This window comes from Podarcis melisellensis, assembly GCF_964234715.1.
Source record: "Podarcis melisellensis genome assembly, chromosome: 15".
NCBI classification, from domain to species: domain Eukaryota; kingdom Metazoa; phylum Chordata; class Lepidosauria; order Squamata; family Lacertidae; genus Podarcis; species Podarcis melisellensis.
The window spans coordinates 28,357,676-28,378,834 of NC_138532.1; the positions used below are offsets into that span (position 1 = coordinate 28,357,676).

General features: G+C 46.8%; 1 protein-coding gene across 1 annotated transcript in view; it reads left to right on the forward strand.

The window, feature by feature from the left end:
• The first annotated feature begins 15,704 nt into the window (after window positions 1-15,704).
• ETS1 (ETS proto-oncogene 1, transcription factor) overlaps window positions 15,705-21,159 on the forward strand; it is a 98,913-nt gene continuing 93,458 nt past the window's right edge. Inside the window, exon 1 of the mRNA XM_081889927.1 lies at window positions 15,705-15,803. The gene's annotated coding sequence lies outside the window, so the exon portion shown is untranslated. The remainder of the gene's footprint in view (window positions 15,804-21,159) is intronic.

A 21,159-nucleotide genomic window follows, 5' to 3' on the forward strand; every position in this document is an offset into this window, starting at 1 on the left:
CTGATCATTAGGTCCAGTCGTGGCCGACTCTGGGGTTGCGGCGCTCATCTCGCTTTATTGGCCGAGGGAGCCGGCGTACAGCTTCCGGGTCATGTGGCCAGCATGACTAAGCCGCTTCTGGCAAACCAGAGCAGCACAACGAAATGCTGTTTACCTTCCCGCCGGAGTGGTACCTATTTATCTACTTGCACTTTGAGGTGCTTTTGAACTGCTAGGTTGGCAGGAGCAGGGACTGAGCAACGGGAGCTCACCCCGTTGTGGGGATTTGAACTGCCAACCTTCTGATTGGCTCCGTGGTTTAACCCACAGCACCACCCGCGTCCCTTTTGTAACAATATATATCCCATAAAACCCTCCAGACTTTGGTCAGTGGTGGATTGCTGATGGTTTCAGTCCTTCAGGACTCTTTTTCTCCCCACCACCTCCACTTGTCTGCTATCCATTGCCTCTTTGCCAGGAAAGCCAGGCTGGTGCTTTAGCATATAAATCGGTGGGTCCCGGACTTTGTGGGGTCAGCGGGAATGGGCCAAATGCAATCCGCTTGATGACGAACAGGAAGCGAGATTAGATCAGTCTCCTTCGTCACAGATCCAGAACCTGAATGCCCCTGACAACGGCCCCAGGAGAGCAGGCAGGCATCCATCCAAGAAGCCATTTTTAGCCTCTGCTCGGCAGACAACCTTTGATTGTGTTTGCTGGTTTGAAGCCTTCCCAGCCGCACCGTCACGGCATCCTGTGACTTGGCAGGAAACAGCCACAGGGAGGTACTGGGTTCCAAGAAGCCAAAGAGGTGTGACCGCAGCACCGTCCCCAGGAGAGGGCAGAGCCATCCGAAATGAAAACTGCCTCCCGCCACCGCCGGCACGGGCTGCAGTGGAGGAAAGGGCCCTGCCAAAATCTGAGTGAAGGGCTCGATTGTTTCCCTACAGATGCTGGCAGGGAGCCTCCAAATTATAATAATCGACGTGGCTCTCGAACGACGGTGCCTGGAATTGAATAGGGGAACGGGGCCAGATGTGCTCTGGCCGCCCCTGGCCCTGCGCAGATGTGGGTCAGGCCAGCTGGGCTCAAGCCAGCCACAGGGCCTTGATGACAGTAGGCATTCCAGGGGTGACACAACTGCGCAAGGGACTTGCCACATAGCACATAGTTAAACGGCAGAACACCCACCCATAGGAGGCTGTTTTGGCCACCCATGTGGATGGCTTGAAAAGCGGATTGGACCAATTCGTGGAGGAGGAGGAGAGCACCATCAATGGCTACTAGCCATGCTGGCTATATGCAGAGTCCTCCACAGTTGGAGGCAGCAGTGCTTCTGAATACCAGTTGCTGGGAACCACAGGACAGGCGAGGGTTCTTGTGCTCGGGTCCTGCCTGCTGGTTTCCCAAAGACATCTGGTTGGCCACTGTGAGGGCAGGATTCTAAACTAGGTGAGCCACTGGCCTGATCCAGCAAGCTCTTATGATGTTCTTATGAGCTTATCCTGGAACCGCGAGCCTGGCTCCCACAATGGTTTCATGGCTGTAGCTCCACAGGTGAGTTGCGTGTGAGGAATCGATCCGCCATCATGGTGGGAACAACGCAGGCAGGATTTTCACACTGCCCAAAGTGCGGTGCTTGTGGGTGGGGTTAGAAGCCACACTCAGCCACGAGGGATCAAGTGTAACCAAGGGGCCATTTCACACATGAACACCAGAATATAAGAACTTGCCTCCTGCAGGAACAAGTTCCACAGTTTAACTATGTGCTACATCAAGAAGGACTTTTTTCCTCTGTCCTGAATCTTGCAACATTAGGCTTTGTTCCCCAAAGTAGACATCTCCACAGAGGAAATGCCCAGGTGAAGCAGAACTACCTGGACTTGCCTTCACACTTCTCTGTACTCAAGATGATACCACATTTCTCCTTTGCTATTTCCATTCCTATTGTCCTCCTACTCTCAGAGGAAGGCACATTTATCCTCCCCCCGCACTTAAAAAAAATATGGGGCATTGTTTTGCCTCTCTTTGATTTAAGGTCCAAAAACAGTTATAGGAAACTGTTCAGCAGATGTTTTACAGCATGAAATTCGGTGTGTGTGGGGGGAGAGCGTCTGGATTTTTGTTGGAGCATCTATATTTAGACCAAATGCTTCCTCTGATTGAAGGTTTGTTCTGGCAAAGGAGTGACAGGGGAATTCAACATTCTGATTGTAATATTTGTTTTCTGTTACACACACACACACACACACACACACACGTCCTTCCTCAGTTGGCCAATACATTAAACAGTCTGACTGCACGAGTTAATAAGGCTGATTCCTAAGGGAGGGATTGGGAATTACCGGGTCGCAAAACACTGTTGCACAATTTCGCAGATGCCAAGCAAAGGGGGAAGGGGAAACAATCCCTTTCCCCATTGTTTTCAGGTTGCTGGGCAAGAGAGAACATTTGCCCATGGACACAGGACAGCCAATGCATTTAAAATAATAATAATAACAACAACGAGCAAAAGAAACATCCACTTTGTCACCATTTTCTATAGCTCACTGGATATACCAAAGAGCACACTGATGCTAAGGAAGGTTGACCAAGGATGGTGCAGGATTTGATGTTTAGGGCTGGGTTTAAGCATGGCTCATCTCCATGACAGGCCTTGGGCAACTATCCTGGCAATCTTTCAAATGCCAGGCTGATAATGGAGATGTTTCCTGGTGGAGTTGAGGAGAACCAAAGCTTTGAAAAGCATCAGTCACCGAGGTACGTGTTTCATGATGTTCTTCCGGACTCCTCTTAATCACCGGTTCCTGGAAGGGACCTACTCAGTGTCTTGAACCTGCCTAGAAGTCTAGTTTGGAACTGGTATTTTCATGGCCTGCTGGGATTTCCCCTCCTGCGACACACACACCTTTCCTTCTTCTTCTTCTTTTGGTGCTGCAGACGTAGCCACTCCAGCCATGGAAGAAGTTGTGCATTGGCCTGGAAGGAAGGCCCTGTTGACTTACCAGGTTGACTTATCATTTCCCCATCAGCTGATCCCAAGGATGTGTGAAGGATAGCTTTTGAATCCTGGCATTGGGAAGGGACCCAAAGAGTAATCTAATTCTGTCCACTGCAATGAAGGAATCACAGCTCAAGAATTCATTTCAGGTGGCCATCCAACCTCTGTTTAAAAACCTCCAGTGAGGGAGAGTCCACCATTTTCCCAGGTGGTCCATCCCACTGCTGAAGAGCTCTTATCATCAGGAAGCTCTTCTCAACCTTTGGTCAGAATCTCCTCCTTTGTCATTTGTCAGACCCTGCCCCCTGGAGCAGCAGAAAACAAGCTTGCTCCATCTTCCATGGGACAGCCCTTCAGATACTTCAAAGATGGCTCTCATGTCACCTCTCAGCAAGGCTGGCATAATGATGAGGCTCAGAGGCTCAGAGAGGCAGCTGCTTCAGGCAGCATAAATCCCTGAGATGGCGCTCTTGTGGTTCTCCCAGCAGCCCCACTGCCTCTCCCACCCACAGAGAAGCAGCACCAGAACTGGCACTGATTTCCATTGAGATCTCATGAGATCTCCCTACGTATTTCTCCTCTGATGTCTTATCCCTGTTGATCTCCAGATAGTTTGACTGTAGGCCGCTGTGACATTGCCATTTTTGAGTGAGTCGGTGGTTTAGCAACACCCTTATGAATGATGATTTTTAAAATTACATTCCCCTCTTAACCCTATTAGGTGCTAACTCAATGAAAATTACATGGATGGTAACTATGATGAATTGCACTTCTGGGCCTCTGTACACAGCTCACTTGGACGCATCCTGATAACTTCCAGGCCTGGTTTACACCTACAGTCAGTGCCTACAGCAGTGGTTCTCAACCTGTGGGTCCCCAGATATTGTTGGACTACAACCCCCATCATCGCTGAGCTCTGGCCTTGCTAGATAGGGGTGAAGGGAGTTGTAGTTCAACAGCATCTGGGGACCCACAGGTTGAGAAAGGCTGACCTATGGCATCCTGGGATTACCTGGATGCCAGTGAAGGGGTCACCAGAGGCAGAGATACAGCATAACAGGCTAGTGATGGGGAATTTCTGGCCTGGGTGCCAAATCCAGCCCTCCAGGTCTTTCTTTCTGCCCTCAGGGAGTCTCTGTGCACCCTGAGCCTTGCTTATGTGCTGGCCTGATATGTGCACTGAAGCCATCGGCAGAAACTGACGTTCCAGTTCTTTGTCCAGCAAGGAAAGTCAGGATAATCATAGAATAGAACTATAGAGCTGGAAGGGACCCCCAGGGTCATCTAGTCCAACCCCTTGCAGACTCCCCATGTCCCTATTTTCCAGGGACAGTCCCGGATTTACAGATTTCTGCTTTGATCCCAGAATGCCTCACCTTGCCTTAGGGCACCCCTCTTTTCAATGGAGAAATGCTGGAGCGTATGGAGTTATCCAACTTCAGAGCCATCTGAAGACAACCCTGTACGGGGAAGTTTTGTTATGTTTAATGTTTTATTATGTTTTCATATATGTTGAAAGCTGCCCAGAGTGGCTAAGGCAACTCAGTCAGTTGGGTGGAGTATAAATAGTAAAATAAATTATTATTATTATTATTATTATTATTATTATTATTATTATTATTATTGAATAGGACATACCTATTTCCAATCAGAAAAATGTTGGAGGGTATGCCTTTGCAATGCAGGAATCACAACTAAAGCATCCATGATAGATGGCCATCCAAGCTCTGCTTGAAAACCTCCAACGAAGGACAGTCTACCACCTTCTGAGAGAGTCCATTCTACTGTCCAAGCTAGAAATCTATCACTTTGGTCCCATTAGGAGAATTATCTGCTCTGGTCCCTCAGTTGCAGTCAAAGCCTCCCCACCCCTTTCCAGGCACCAACAGCTTGTTTATTGTCCAAGGGCCGGGCTGGAGATGGCAAGGGGAAAAAATCCTGAGTCGAGGGACTTGTTTCCTTCCTAAGAGATGATTGTTCTCCTCAAGCAGACAGCTTTAAAGTGACAGTTTTAAAAAGGAGGGGAAACCCCTCAGATTCCATCTGGAATGGCTGCAGAATGAAGCATCTGATTCACAGGCATCTCTGTGACCCCTTTATAGGGGCGTCCTTCATCCCAGTAGTGCAAGGCGGTGACACAAGCATTTCCGGGCACAGTGGCTTTGCACGCCATCCCTTCACCCAAGCCTGACCCCATCTTTGATAGGCTCCTCATCTCCAGCCATTGCCGGACAACCTGTCCATGCAGAATTTATTCTGATGGCTTTGTGCAAAATTTGCACACGGGTTCTGCAATGCCTGATGCGTGCTGAGCACTGGTTTCGGTGTATTTGATAGGAGGCTATATAATGTCACTCAAAACAATTGTTACCCCACCCTTTCGCATGCATTTCCCTATCCCATATCAGAACACCGCATGTCCAGTGTCTCTCTCTTTGTGTGTCAACTTGAATTGTGGAACCTGTGGTGGGACTCGAGCCTCCCTGAATTGCATGTTGCGGTTTTCCAACCACATCATGCGCATGGAAATGTGAGACTAAGGGGAAAGTGTCCATAAAAATGCACACATACAAAAAAAATGTGCATGTTGAGAGAAAGGCACCCTAAAAAGTGGTAGGGAATTGTTATGAGGGCTGAAAAGAGATTCTCCAATGAATGAGGATGTTATGAGAACTGGATATAAGATTGGTAAAATGAGAGGAATTGAAATGGACAGATTTCTGTCTGCTCAATATGAGAGGTTCTAACCTACTAGCTAATGGACCATTGGTGGGATGATTAAGAAAATACTTACTAAATACCTAGTATAGTGGTACCTCAAGTTACATATGCTCCAGGTTACATACACTTCAGGTTACACACTCCACTAACCCAGAAATAGTGCTTCAGGTTAAGAACTTTGCTTCAGGATAAGAACAGAAATCGGGCTCCGGTGGCGCAGCGGCAGCAGGAGGCCCCATTAGCTAAAGTGGTGCTTCAGGTTAAGAACAGTTTCAGGTTAAGAATGGACCTCCAGAACGAATTAAGTACTTAACCCGAGGTACCACTGTATTTGCTGGGACTGGATCTTAACAATGTAGCCAAGATAGTAACTCTCATATGCAACTTTGCAGAGTTTCCTGTGAAGAGGGATCGATGGTTAAACCACTCTGCGAACTGGAGCCCAGAGAGTGGAAATAGGTGTCTTCTATGTGGGATGTAATCCATTGGAGCAGACAAGTACAACATTCCTTGCTTGCCTAGAGTGGACACAGACAGGGGGATGTTGGTCCAGCCAGTTGAACTTTATGTTACACCTGGTTCAGAGCATCCTCCCCTGTGTGTGACCAGGTAGGTGGGCGTGACCCTTGCAGACCCCTCAAAAGGTCCAGTCATGAAACCATCTCCCTTTTTCTTCCTCTTGATGCCATGCTCTCTTGATACTGATGTAGTTTGCTGTCTGCTGGCTCTCAGCCACCAGGACATGGGCTCATTCCCATATGGGATGAACTGAAACCCTTTTCTGTAACTGTAAGCTAAAGCCTGCCTCCAGGGATCCAACTGTGAACTGAATGTGAGGAAACTTCTTATTGCTTTTAAAAGAAGCTTCTTGTGTCTTTATTCTTTTTAGGAGGGATAAAAGGGGACTTGCCAGGAACAGAACCCAATCTGAACAAAGCCAGATTGGATTGCTTAAGTAAAGAGATTCAGACAAATCTACCAACTAGCTTCCTGCTATATATTGGAGAATGCACTCTGCTCCTGACTCACAAGTGTGAGTTAGGAAGGAGACAATTTAATCAATAGATCCTTCCAATCTTCTTCCACCAGCTCTTCTCCCAGGTCTCGGATTCTGCCAGTCATTTCCGCCAATTCCATATAGTCCATCACCTTCATCTGCCACTCTTCCAGGGTGGGTAGATCTTGTGTCTTCCAATACTTTGTGATAAGTATTCTTGCTGCTGTTGTTGCATACATAAAGAAAGATCTATCCTTCTTTGGCACCAATTGGCCGACTATGCCCAGGAGAAAGGCCTCTGGTTTCTTCAGGAAGGTATATTTAAATACCTTTTTCATTTCATTATAGATCATCTCCCAGAAAGCCTTAATCTTTGGACACGTCCACCAAACACATTCCCACATTTTAGCCACTCTCGGCACCGTTAACAAACTACAGCTCCCAGAATTCTTAGGGGAAACCATGGCCGTCAACGTGGTATCATACCACTTTAAAAGTGTGGTGTGAATCTGGCCTAAGTCCACTGAAGGTCTCTCCTGTGAGAGGGATGCTCTGCCCACCCACACAAGGAGCGAACCAAAAGCGCTTCTGGCGTTTCCCTGATCTGATGAATTTCCTTATAATGAAACCCACAGAAAGGAGAGGCGACTGGAGGGTTGTCTATGTGTTCCACCATCTCGTTTTCTCTCGCAGCGTTTAGCACCACGTGGAGGCAATTTTCAATAGATCCTCTGTGTCTGTGTGCGCGCATAGCATAGAGTGTCCTTTGCTGAATAATGCATGGTGTTCCGCTGCACACAGATGAAGCCTAAGTGGCCACAGGGAGAAACCATCTCCAGGGAGGTTGTGTGATCAATGCCTGCCTGGCTTTAATGCAGGCCTTCCCTGAGCAGGGCCTTGATGGCTGTATTTGCGCACATTCCCCCAGTTGTGATGAGAACCGGCCACCGTTAGTTCCCCACACTTCATCCCCCACGACTCCATTTCCCACTCAAGGCTCAGTTCTTCAGATTAATAATGCAAGCCATAATTAAGCCACCTCCCTTATCATCAGCTCTTTGGCGGGCCAGGCAAGAGACTGGCTTCCCAGCAAAACCCCCACGGCTTCAGACTGGGTTGCTGCTCTTTAGATGGCATCTTCCAATGATATGTGGATTTGGGTTTCCTCACCTTAGCATCACAACAGACCTGAGCGGTAGATGTAGGAATATATACCCCTCCCATCTGGCTGAGTTTCCCCGGCCACTCTGGGCGGCTCCCAATCAAGTATTAAAAACAATACAGCGTTAAATGTTAAAAACGTCCCTAAACAGGGCTGCCTTCAGATGTCTTTTAAAGATAGGATAGCTACTTATTTCCTTCACATCTGAAGGGAGGGTGTTCCACAGGGTGGGTGCCACTACCAAGAAGGCCCTCCGTCTGGTTCCCTGTAACCTTACTTCTCACAATGAGGGAACTGCCAGAAGGCCCTCGGCGCTGGACCTCAGTGTCCCGGGCTGAACGATGGGGATGGAGACGCTCCTTCAGGTATACAGGACCGAGGCCGTTTAGGGCTTTAAAGGTCAGCACCAACACTTTGAATTGTGCTTGGAAACGTACTGGGAGCCAATGCAGATCTCTCAGAACTGGTGTTATGTGGTCCCGGCGGCCACTCCCAGTCACCAGTCTAGCTGCCGCATTCTGGAAGAGTGCAAGGTTGCAGACAGGTTATGAAGAGAGCGATTGGCCTTCTGCAGGAAGGAGATTTGGCAGAGGGAATGAATGGCGGTGGGTGCTTCATTGAGCTTTCGTCCCAATTCCCTGCTCCCACACTCAAAGCCTGTGGAGAATCGGCATTTGTTCTGATTTTTGTGTGCAGATTTTATAAGACCTTGCATGGTTACGCTACACATTCTGATTCATTTTCCCCGCAAAAAGTCTGGCTCTGTTGCACCAGCACACCAAACCCGTTTCAACTGTGCAATTGGCATTTGTGATCAAATTGTGCTCCCAAATAGCAACTGTCTGGGGGAGCCCCCAGTCAGACAGCTGATGCAGCAGAGTTATCTGCCCAGAGCAAAAGCTAGAGGGAAGCCCAGAACAGGGACTCTTGCAGAGATGCAATGAGCTGCCTCCTCCTTTGTGTATGGTGCCTCAGGGGTCACAGGAGTCTTTAATTATTCAATTTACTTCATTCCACATGGTAGGCTAGCCAGTCCCTCCCTGGCCAGGGCACTCCAGCAAAATGAACGGCTCCTTTGCATCTCTGACATACAGATTGCTTTATTACAGAACCAAAAAAAAACCCACTTCTTCACACAGCATAGACGAACAGTGGATGGTCTGCTGCCAAAATATGTGACCTAGACCATTTAAAGTGGGATTATGAGACACATTTACAGAAGATGGTAAGCTTATTGGGCTCTTTGAACCTTCTGCTCAAGCAGTACAAATGGGATCTGCAATGAAATGTTGCTGTAATGGAGTCCTTCTGTTCTGGGTACTGGCCAATTTCCAGCCATGGCCCCTTTCAATATATTCCATTCCTTTCCCCTCCTCCCAGTTTTCCATTCTCCCCACCCCACTAAAACAGACAGAGATAGCCTTCCATGTCCACTCGGCATGGGACCCAGTACTCAATGGGTTTGTTTTTTTGCGGGGGGCAGTCCACTGCCCAGGACCCCCTGCCAATTGTTTTTCTGCTTGTGTTTGGATCATGCCAAATTGGCAGCCGAAGGATCTCATTGGAAGATTCAGAACAGATAAAGTCCTCTGTCATGCACTGCATAGTTAAACTATGGAACTCACTGCCACAGGAGTCAGTGACGGCCGCCAACTTGGACGGCTAGACAAATTCAGGGAGGGGAGGGCTACTGATGGCTACCAGCCAGGATGGCTATGCTCTGCCCTCCCCAGCTGAAGGCTTCTGAATACCACTTGTTGGGAACAGCAGGATAGGAGAGGGCTCTTGTGATCGGATCCTGCTTGTGGGTTTCCCGCAGTTTGGCTGCTGTGAGAACAGGATGCTGGAGTAGATGGGCCTGATCCAACAGACTTGCCTTAGGTTCCTGTACCCCCTTGAAGAAGGGAGTGAGCTTTCGGGCTACTGCCCCCTTCCCCAACCTGGTTCCTCACAGAAGCTTTGAACTACAATTCCCATTATCACTGACCAGTGGTCCTGTTGGGTTGCTTGGGAGTTGTAGTCTAAAGCATCTGGCAGGAAAGACAACAGCCAAGGGAAAGCTGGTGCCTTTGAACTCTGCTTCCCAGAAGTGTTCAGTTGGTCACTTTTGGAGGAAAGACTGTGTGGATCTTTGGGCTGATCCAAATGGACTCACCTTCTTTTTCTTTTTTTTAAAATTTATTTAGTCATTTTTTCAACACAAACAGCAACCGCAAAAGACACTACAACAAAAACCATAATAACAATAATAACACAATTTGACAATTCAGATTTAAATACACTGATATGCCTATGACTGCACCTTTTAAACAATATTTTCCCACCTCTCTCTCCTCCCCCCCCCCACTTCCCTCTGCCTTATCACTTAAATATTCATTCCAGATTTCTTCATATTTATCCATTCTTAATTTGCATCGACATGCAATTCGTTCATATGTAACTAATCTGTCCATATTATCAATCCATGTGCTCAATGGAATCTTTTTGTGGCTCTTCCAATTCATCAAAACAAGGGGTTTTTTTGCTTCTAATATAGCACGGTACATCCTCTTTTTTTTTTGACCCCTTGAAATCTCCCACGTTTCTTAGCATGTGACTCGTGGATGGGTAAGGCTTGGACCCGGGGGATGGGGTTGGACAATAGCACACCTTCCAGGGAAACAGTCACCATGACAGTTATTAGAGATTTAAAAAACACACACCAGATGTTCCAAATGGCTTTTAAATGGGTCTGCAATGTGTGTTTGTTTAGTTGGGTTTTGAAATTGCTCTTAAATGTGGTTTTTGTTTTATTTTAAACGGCCTTGTTTTAATGAGGAAGAGTGGGATAGAAATTTAATAAATAAAAAAGCAAACGCCCCGCTCTTTGATATTTCAGGGCAGGAGGAGGAAGAAAGGGAGGCTTCGCTGCCATCAACTTCCTTGGGTCTGCTGGCAAACAGGGATGCAGAAACACCTGTCACCCAGATGTGGAGCCAGGCAGCACAGAGGATGAACATCTGTACCACATGTCACATGCCAACACAGGATAGGGAGGAGGAGCCATCAAAGTCCAGATACGAGCACAGAGGAACCTGGTATATTGACGTTTCCCCTGGCACTGACCTCTTTTGATTCATTTCAGGGACAGTCCAACCATGAAACGGAGCTGAGGGCTGGCTTCAACAGGAAGAACAATCTTCCTTCCTTGAGCCTTTCTATCGCAGCAGGATTCAAATCTCTGGTGAACTTTGAAGTTCCACTAGCTTTGGGGAAGCAATGCACAACTGTTAATTGTTGCCTAACCATCTCTCTGACCTCCCCACCCCTATAGGTGGGTTTGCGTTTAACCAAGAGGAAGCTTTGGGGACGGGGAGTTGCAATGTCTCCCACCAGTTAATAGGAGTCAATGTTTTCATTGTAATAAGCTGTATGTTTTCAAAGAATCAGAGAGGGTCACCAGTCCAACCCCCTCCAATGCAGGGATATTTGGCCGATGTAGCACTCGAACCCATGTCCCTGAGATTAAGAGTCTCACGCTCTACCGACTGAGCTATTCCGGAGGACCTGATCAAATAGATAGTTCAATTTATCTTTATATCTTTTAATTCTGTTAATATTTAATTGTTGTTTTTTAAAATGATTGCTTCTGCCTCCCTCACCCCACATCCAGCCATATTTTTGGCTGGTTTTGTTTTAACTGTAAACTGCCTCGAGTCCCTGTCAGGGGAAAAAGTGGGATATAAATAATAGAATCACAGAACTGTCAAGTTGGAAGGGACCCTAAGGATCATCTAGTCCAACCCCCTGCAATGAAGGAATATGCAGCTGTCTCATGTGGGGATCGAACCTGCAACCTTAGCATTAATCTGCACCAAGCAAATCAATTTATTTATAAAAATTCAGGGCTCCAGTGTGGAGCCTTGTAGGAGCCTTGAATCCCTTCAGGCTATGTTTATGTGGAAAAGTTTCTATGGGACAAAGGATACCCCTATCCCACAACAGACTTCCTCTAATAATAACAGCAATACTAATAGCAATAGTTGTTGTTGTTTAGTTGTGTCCGACTCTTCATGACCCCATGGACCAGAGCACGCCAAGCACTCCTGTCTTCCACTGTCTTCCGCAGTTTGGTCAAACTCATGCTGGTAGCCTCGAGAACACTATCCAACCATCTCGTCCTCTGTCCTCCCCTTCTCCTTGTGCCCCCCATCTTTCCAAACATCAGGCTCTTTTCCAGGGAGTCTTCTCCTCTTCCCATGAGGTGGCCAAAGTATTGGAGCCTCAGCTTCAGAATCTGTCCTTCCAGTGAGCACTCAGGGCTGATTTCCTTAGGAATGGAGAGGTTTGATCTTCTTGCAGTCCATGGGACTCTCAAGAGCAATAGTAGTAATCAACATTTGTGTAACACATTTCCAGATCATCCTTGGCTAGATTACCCACACAAAAGGAGCCGTCTCATGTAGCCTGACACTCCTCTTGATCCTGGTTTAATATCCAGAGTCCCTAGCTCAGAGATGCTCAGATCCTTTTTCATTTCAAGGGCCAAGGTCCCTTACGGCTAACATTCAGGGTGTGGGTGTGTGGGTGTGCGCACTCACACACATGCACACACACACTTGCAGAGGGTAGAGTCAAAGCCTCATGCCCCACCCCATTGGCTGTGCTCCGGGCTTAACCACAGCCAATCACACACAAAAGACCCCCTTCCTTCACAGTTCATTTAACTCTCCCTTTAATGTTAATAGAGTGATTTGCATGAGTAACAGCTGTAGTGCATCGGCATATAAATACACATTTTTAAAAAACAAAACGCAGTACTTAATACAAAGGACTTACTGAAAGTAATGAATCTGAATTCTCTGCAGACTCATTAAACGCGGCTCATTACTTCCAGTACAACCCTCGTAATTTGAACAATGCCACTCATGATCCCACACACATTTCTCCAGGAGCCCTGTTTGTTTAATGATGATTGACTCTGGAGTAAGCTGGGTGTAGGATTTGGGCTGTAATTCCCCCCCCCAAAAAAAAAAATCCTGCCAAAAAGGTTGCTCAGTCCTAAAGGCCTCCATCTCACAGAAACTGAGGCAGGACACCTCAAAGGCATTTTGATCCCAGCTGCTGGCAGGGTTATCTCCCTGAAATGGAAAAGGAATGTCCAGATTATATATCCAGCGTTGGATAAGTTCCATTCTTATGGTGTTCAGATCTGAAATATCCTTTGCATCAAAGGCCAGGCAGAATATAGAACCCTTTGAATAATTTCCTGAGTTAAAATAGCTGCAAGGAACGATGAGCTCTTTATATCCGCAGGGTTAGCTTAGAAGGTGTATGCACCCGCATCTGGCATGGGCATATTTCACCATATATAGGTAAATCTGGAAATCTGGAAGGGGTGAGTTTTTGATACAAAATTCTGGAGCTTAATTGCTGCAGCCCTTAAAACTAAAACAAGCATTCAAATTTTAGTCCTGCCCTTCTTCCGAGGCAGGCTCAGTTAACACAGTGCTGGCTGTGGGTTTGAGGGGAGAGTTGTCAGGCTGGATCCTGCAAACCTTTTTGCATCGACCATGGAGGTTGCTGCCTTTGAAAGGGCACTTGACCCACAGACATCCATCCCAGGTACCAGAGCCCGTTACCGTCAGCAGTGGCGTAGCGTGGGTTGTCAGCACCCGGGGCAAGACAAGTAATTTGCACCGCCTAACCCGTGGATTTGCGCCCCCTAACCCGTGGATTTGCGCCCCCTAACCCCCAGATGTTGTGCCCGGTGTGGCCGGCCCCCCCTGCACCCCCCACGGTACGCCACTGACCATCAGGGCCATCAGTGCTGCCTCCCCACCCGCCCGGTGGTGGCAGTGGCAGAATGCAAATGTACCAGTGAAAAAGCCATTGATGTTTCCCACAATGCAATACCTCAAGGATAGCACCATTCTAGAATGTAATGGGGAATTAAAATGATTGGCTCCCAGACCTCCTCAGGGCACGGGTTGGGGGCTGACACTCTGCTTTCCTGCAATGACACACTTTGGGGATACTGAGGGACGCAGATGCCCAGCGCTTACCAGCTCAGAGCGCTGTTAAAGGAGGGCCTGCTAGGATTCTAGTCCAGGGGTCAGCAAACTTTTTCAGCAGGGGGCCGGTCCACTGTCCCTCAGACCTTGTGGGGGGCCGGACTATATTTTGAAAAAATATATGAACGAATTCCTATGCCCCACAAATAAACCAGAGATGCATTTTAAATAAAAGGACACATTCTACTCAAGTAAAAACACAGGCCAAATTGAGAAGGTGATTGAGAAGGCCAGATCCGGCCCCTGGACCTTAGTTTGCCTACCCATGTTCTAGTCCCTGGCACCTGCCTCAGGATGGCATGTGATGCTTGCAGGTCTGGGTTGATTAACATACAAATAATCATGCTTCACCAATCTCTCTAGTCTGTCACTTAGCTTGAAATTGAGGTGGGGGGCATGCTATTCAAAAAAGGGGTGCTTAAAGCCACAATTTATTTAGCTGTGATTTCTGCATTGCAGGGGGGTTGGACTAGATGACCATTTGGGACCCTTCCAACTCCATGAATCTATGATTCCATTGTGAAGAAAAAGCAGCTGTGGGGCCCTGATCCAGAAAGTCAGTGGTTTTGTAGTGTGTATATTTCTCTTTATGGTCTGATCCACGTATTTTGCGAATATTTTGTTTGATCTTTTTGTAAACCACTTTGATGGGGGTTTTATTAAAAAAACAAACCCTCAAGCAATGTATAAATTTTATGGATAAAATAAAATAAAACAAAGAGGCAACAAAAATGAAGACTTACTGAGGCAAAATTAGCATGGCATCTGTGAAGGGAAATCCTCCCCCCATCAAACTTTTTCGAGTTCTTTGTGGGTGTCAACAGGCTCATAGCCAAAAGTGATCTGGTAACCTGGATTGTTTGCTTTAGTTTTTAAAGCGCATCTAAGTACCTTGATAAAAAAACTTAGTAGAAAGAGCAGGCACAAGAGGACAAGTCATTTTATAGATGGGTAACCAGTTAAGGAACAGGAAGCTGAAGGCTGGGGGACATGAATGAACGCTTCTCACAATGAACGGAAGTGAGCAGCAGGGAGGTCTCCCTTTATTCCCAAATGATCTTGAGTCAGGGTGTTTCCTGAGGTAGCCAGGATTATGAATGATACCAAACCGCTCAAGATGTCTGTGCATGGACCCCCCTCCCAAGCCAATTTGTGGCTTCAGTTTGTAAATCTAGATCAGACCCAATCTGGCCTGGCTAGCTGGACCAAACCATATCCAAATCCTCATTGTGACTGGGAAACGACAGATCTCTGTAAATAACACCCTTGGGACTTGAGAGTTGGAGACACAGAAGCCCATAAAAAAAAACAACCCCCCAAAACCGTTCAGCAATGCAGCTAAGGGAAAATAGAGTTGCCAAAGCTCAGAATGGAGGAGGGACTCTGCATTGCAGGGGTTGGACTAGAGGACCCCGGGATACTTTCCAACTCGACAGTTCTGTGTTTCCGTGACTCTGTCCACCTGGGCAAGGGGGAAAGGGGCAGGCGAATGAGCTATTTTGTTCTGCCCCCACCCCCCGCCGCCCAATATGGCTTCTATCGGAAAGACAGTTTCATTTGGATGGGCTCCGGGCTTGCATAATTGCATTTGTCGGTGGCACCGCGCCAGGTTTCCCTTGCTTGCTGCGCTGCTGCAGGCGGTGCGCGGGCGAGGGCGGGGGAGAGAAAGATGGCTTTATCCAGCTGCCCCTTTGCCTGCTGCGCCCCTGGCCACACCCCTCTTCCCATTTGAAGAGGCGCCTCTGCTAGGAGCATTGTGGTAGCTCCATCCTCTTTAGCCCCAGCCAAGAGGACTCTGCCAGGTAGTTGGATCAGAGTCCTGAGCCAGGCGTGGAAAGCAAGGAAACCTCCTCCAGCCGCGCGCAGCATTTCTCTCTCCTCTCTGCCCAGGCAAGTTGCAAAGGAAGCCAGTATAAAACTTTACTGCTTGGTAATTTCTTCCTATTTCTTGCTCTTCCCTCCTCCCCGTTTGGAGGTTGGGAGCACTGATAGCCCACGATGCTTTCTGACCTATGACTCGCTTTTTCTTCCAGCACTCCGTGGGGAAGGGGTTACAGAGAAGGGAGGGAACGTTGCAATCTGGAGTCAGGCACCCATTTCGACTCCCGCTGTGGAGAGGTGCTTTGTACAGGTGACGAATAAAGCAGGGAGGGAAGAAGTTTGTTTCTGGGCTCAGGGGCTGGATTTAATTTTTCAAGCTTTGACGTTGCTCGGGAGGTGGATATGCCGCAGGGTGTCCAGAGTTGGGCTGCTAGTTGCTATGGTTTGTGTCCCTACTCAGAGTAGACCCGTTGAAGTTAATGGATATGATGAATTAGTTTCAATGAGTCTCCCCAGGGAAGAACTTTCGATACAACCCTATTGATTAGCAGTAGTGATAATACAAAAAATACCTTTTTAATATTATTTTTTATTAGATTTATTAGGTTTTAACAAATTTACTTCACATGCACTTATATTTTTTCGTTTTGACTTCCTGTCCTTCCGGCCCTGATGTTTTTATTCTTATCCTTAATTGCTGCAAATATTACCATTAATCTTATCAACCATCAACATTAGATGGCATGCTTTAGAATTCTTATGCAGATATATTTGGTGTCTGTTTTGAAGCATCCTCATTCTCTCCACGCCGCCCCCCCCGCTACTTCCCATTTCCACTCCTTAGTAGTAGTAGCAGGAAAATGGAACTTGAATGAAGAAGAGCAAAGCTGTCAGCCTCAGTTGCCTGTGTCAGAAATGGGCCAATACATCATTTCTGCAGGAAGATAATATGAAGAACGGTCTCCCAGCATGACCAGTATTTCTGGGAAGCATTGTGGGAATTTTTAGCTGCAGCTTATGTTTTCCATTTTGTTTTCTAACCTGGTGCATTGTACGCAACTAGTCTCCAAACTCTTTGAGGCTAAATTCCCAGTTTACGTATGTATTTATTGCACTTATAGTCTGCCTTTCCTCCAATGAGCTCCTGTAGTGTGCATGGTTCATCCCCCTCCCCATTTTACCTTCCCAGCAACCCTGTGGGGTGGGCTAACCTGAGAGTGAGCAATGTATATTTCAGCATGACTGCTTGAAGAATCAAGCTGCCCTTTGTTTTTAAATTACCCACTGGAGAGTTAATAACAAGAACAGCTTCGTCCTGCAACATGGAAGCATGAGATAATGTGAGTGAGAAAATTACGCCCAGGCAAACAGTTCTTACCTTCCCCACCACAAGTTCCTAATTGAGACATAATGTGGGATTCTACCACGCTTTTAAAAGCATTGGGCGATACTGTCAAAGGCAGCAATTCCATGGAGGCTTTGAATATCATGCAGGAATCCCTCTCCCCTTGCTTAATGGCTCTTAAGGAGCAATGCCTCTGAAGGCCTGCCACTTTCATCTTATAGGTGTCTGCAGACAGATGACTTGTGTGGGTAATTAAAGGTAGGAAACCGATGAGGATCATAGCCATAACTGGGTCTAACCTCTCCATTGACTCTGGGCCTGGCTGGCCCCTTTGACCTGACTGAAGATATGCATTGCCCCCGGTCTGCAAATGATGTTGTATAGACCACAATTATTTTCAATTCAAGAAGTTCAGAAATGAATACCAAAGGCAAAAGAATGGAGGCCTTTCGTGGACTTAAAAAAAAAATACAGCCAAATGAAATTGCAGGCAGGATTTGAGATAAAGGCAGAGGAAGAACAGTGATAAAATAATTGTAATAGAGAAACATTTTGTAATACAGTGGTACCTCAGGTTGCAGACGCTTCAGGTTACAGACTCCGCTAACCCAGAAATAGTACCTCGGGTTAAGAACTTTGCTTCAGGATGAGAACAGAAATTGTGCTCTGGCAGTATGGTGGCAGCAGGAGGCCCCATTAGCTAAAGTGGTGCTTCAGGTTAAGAACAGTTTCAGGTTAAGAACGGACCTCCGGAATGAATTAAGTTCTTAGCCCGAGGTACCACTGTAGATGAATATATAATGCAGGAGAAAAACTCTGTTGAGGTAAGGGTGGGAAGGCAACGTATGAAACAATGTGTTTGAATGGATGGTTGTTGTGAAAATGTTTGAAAAAAATTAATCTAAAATTTAATAAGTTTTAAATTTATATATATATAATTCTCCAAAGGCGAAGACTCGAAGCAGATACCACGCTGGTCACAGGGGCTGTCATTGAAAACAGCAAGTCACTTTTTTAAAAAAAGCTCCCTTTCCTACAGGGATCTCTCCCTCCCCCCCCCCCCAATTTCAATTTATCCTCAGAACAATCCTGCAAGGTAAGTTAGGCAGAAAGATGGTGACTGGCTGAAAGTCAGCCCAGGAGCAACAATGTGAATCTGAATTATGTCCAGCACACCAACTGCAGCACCCACAAAAGCTCTTCTCTTTTCTCTCCCCAGTCATGTTATACAACTGCATAGTAAATGATGCAATCGCTGGGGATGTTTCCTTCCTCATGGCATCCAGCTGTGTGGAGTTGGGGAAGGGAAGGGCACCAGGACGACATCATCATGGGATGTGCTTCCATGGCAAACTGGAGAGCATGAGCTGGGGTTGCCCTTTGGGAAGCTGGCACTCCTCCCTTGGCATCCCATTAATTTCTGCCTGTAGCCTAACCGGTCTCCCCATTCCCACTCCAATTAATGGGTAGAATCATCAGCTAAACCTTTAATCAATTAATTGCCGAGGGTTCAAGATGTGCACTTGTCTAATTCTATGAGTCTGTCTTTGGTTCTGGTGTGTTACTGTAAGAAGGTGTGGGAAATAAAATCTTAAAGTTGGACTTCCTTTGCCTAACAATGAGAGGTGGGGCTTTAGACCATGGGTAGGCAAACTAAGGCCCGGGGGCTGGATCTGGCCCAATTGTCTTCTCAATCTGGCCCACGGACAGTCTGGGAATCAGCGTGTTTTTACATGAGTAGAATGTGTCCTTTTATTTAAAATGCATCTCTGGGTTATTTGTGGGGCATAAGAATTTGTTCTTTTTTTTCTTTCCAAAATATATCCCAGCCCCCCACAAGGTCTGAGGGACAGTGGACCGGCCCCCTGCTGAAAAAGTTTGCTGACCCCAGTTTTAGACCATATGTTAAGTGTCTTTAAAAAGGCACCTATCTGAGTGATGTGCATTCACGATTCCTGCACTGTAAGGGGTTGGACTAGATGACCCTGGATGTCCCTTCCAACTCAACGATACTGTGATTCATTTAAGCTGAGTTAATTAGTTGGTTCAATGGTAAGCAGTTAACGAACAAAAAGCCAAGAAGGTTTAATTGCTTGGGAGCCCTGCTATCCATTGCACCTTTTCAGCCATCCACATCTTCCTTTAATTATCAACGGCTCCTGCGCTCTGGGACTGAGACCTAAAGTGGAGCAGCCCTCTGTGGCTTTAATGGTCACCCACAACCTGCAATCTGTTGGGTTCCTTGCAAGTGCCCTTGCCTTGACCTCCTGCCTTGTCAGTTTTACCAACCGCCTCTTCCTTGCTGTTGATTGTGATGTTCGCCAAAACTAATTACGCCTTCATAGCCCCTGCCTCTCATGTTCTCAGAGGCTAATGGTGAGCAGAGGAAGGCAGGATATGGGATTTTACAAGCAGAAAAGTCCCCCCTCCCCCGCCTGGACCAAATTGAAGAAAGTCAGGACTCGTTCGTGTGTGTATAGCTCGACTGGAGTCTGTACCTGTAGTAGCTCCCCAAATTCACTGGCCAGGATAGATGGCTTGCTTGTTGGAGATGCGGAGTGGAAACTGGCCACTGTGGGCTTATAGAATGATGCCAATTTGGGGTTGTGTATTCCAAAGGGCAAGAGCCCCGTGTTGTCTGGTGGCTGTGAGACTGATGTGATAATTGGGAAGCCTCAGATTCAAAGCTTGCCCCTTCTATGGGCTCATTTAAGGCCACCCCTATGAGCTCATGACAAGCCATGTTCCCACTTGCAACATAGAGATAATACTTGGGGATAATAATATTGATCTACCTTACGTGGGTGGCACTGTGGTCTAAACCACAGAGCCTAGGGCTTGCCAATCAGAAGGTTGGTGGTTCGAATCCCTGAGACGGGGTGAGCTCCCGTTGTTTGGTCCCAGCTCCTGCCCACCTAGCAGTTCGAAAGCACGTCAAAGTACAAGTAGATAAATAGGTACCACTCCGGTGGGAAGGGAAACGCCGTTTCTGTGTGCTGCTCTGGTTCACCAGAAGCAGCTTAGTCATGCTGGCCACATGACCCAGAAGCTGTCTGCGGACAAACGCCAGCTCCCTTGGCCTATAGAGCGAGATAAGTGCGCAACCCCAGAGTTGTCCGCGACTAGACCTAATGGTCAGGGGTCCCTCTACCTTTACCTTTACCTTTACCTTTACCTTACTTAGAAGTTTAAAAGGTAATGTGCTTTGAACACTGTGAAATGCTGCTGCTGTAGTAAGAATAACAGGTTGTAGCCAATGCTAGTCCTGCTCAGAGAAGGTCCATTGAAGTTAATGGATCTGACTAACTTAAGTTCATTATTTTTGAGTACAACTTCATTCTATACTACCTGTTGTTATTAGGATTATTCCTACCACCATATCTGATTGGCTGGTCTAAATCCCTGGGATGTGGGTGATCATGTTAGCTCATTTATAAAGAGCTTGTATAGCTCAAACCGAGATGGAGGGAAGTCAATTAGTGTTTTAGAGTTGATTTGTTTGTTTATTTGCTATGTGTGTTGTCTTCGGGGGTTTTTTGTTTGTATTTTTCTTTGTTTTGTTTCTCAATGTTTTTATGTTTTTTGTAGTAAAGAACTCAATAAAAAGAAATTAAAAATATATATATAAAGATTTAGCTTCACATGCTCCACTTCACTTTTTGCACAGTCACCAGCTCGGCTATCTGTTTGTAATTGTAACTGTGTATTTGTTTACTTGCACCAAACCAAAAGGCCAAAGAGTTTTGACAAAGGTCGGCTGCAGAGCAATCCTCATTCTTTCCTAAGGCAGCTGGCTTGTTGTTCTAACACAGTGGTACCTCGGGTTAAGTACTTAATTTGTTCTGGAGGTTCGTTCTTAACCTGAAACTGTTCTTAACCTGAAGCACCACTTTAGCTAATGGGGCCTCCTGCTGCTGCCGCACCACGGGAGCCCGATTTTTGTTCTCATCCTGAAGCAAAGTTCTTAACTCGAGGTAATATTTATGGGTTAGCGGAGTCTGTAACCTGAAGCATATGTAACCCGAAGCGTATGTAACCCAAGGTACCACTGTACAGGCTTCCTGAACCTTGGCCCTCCAG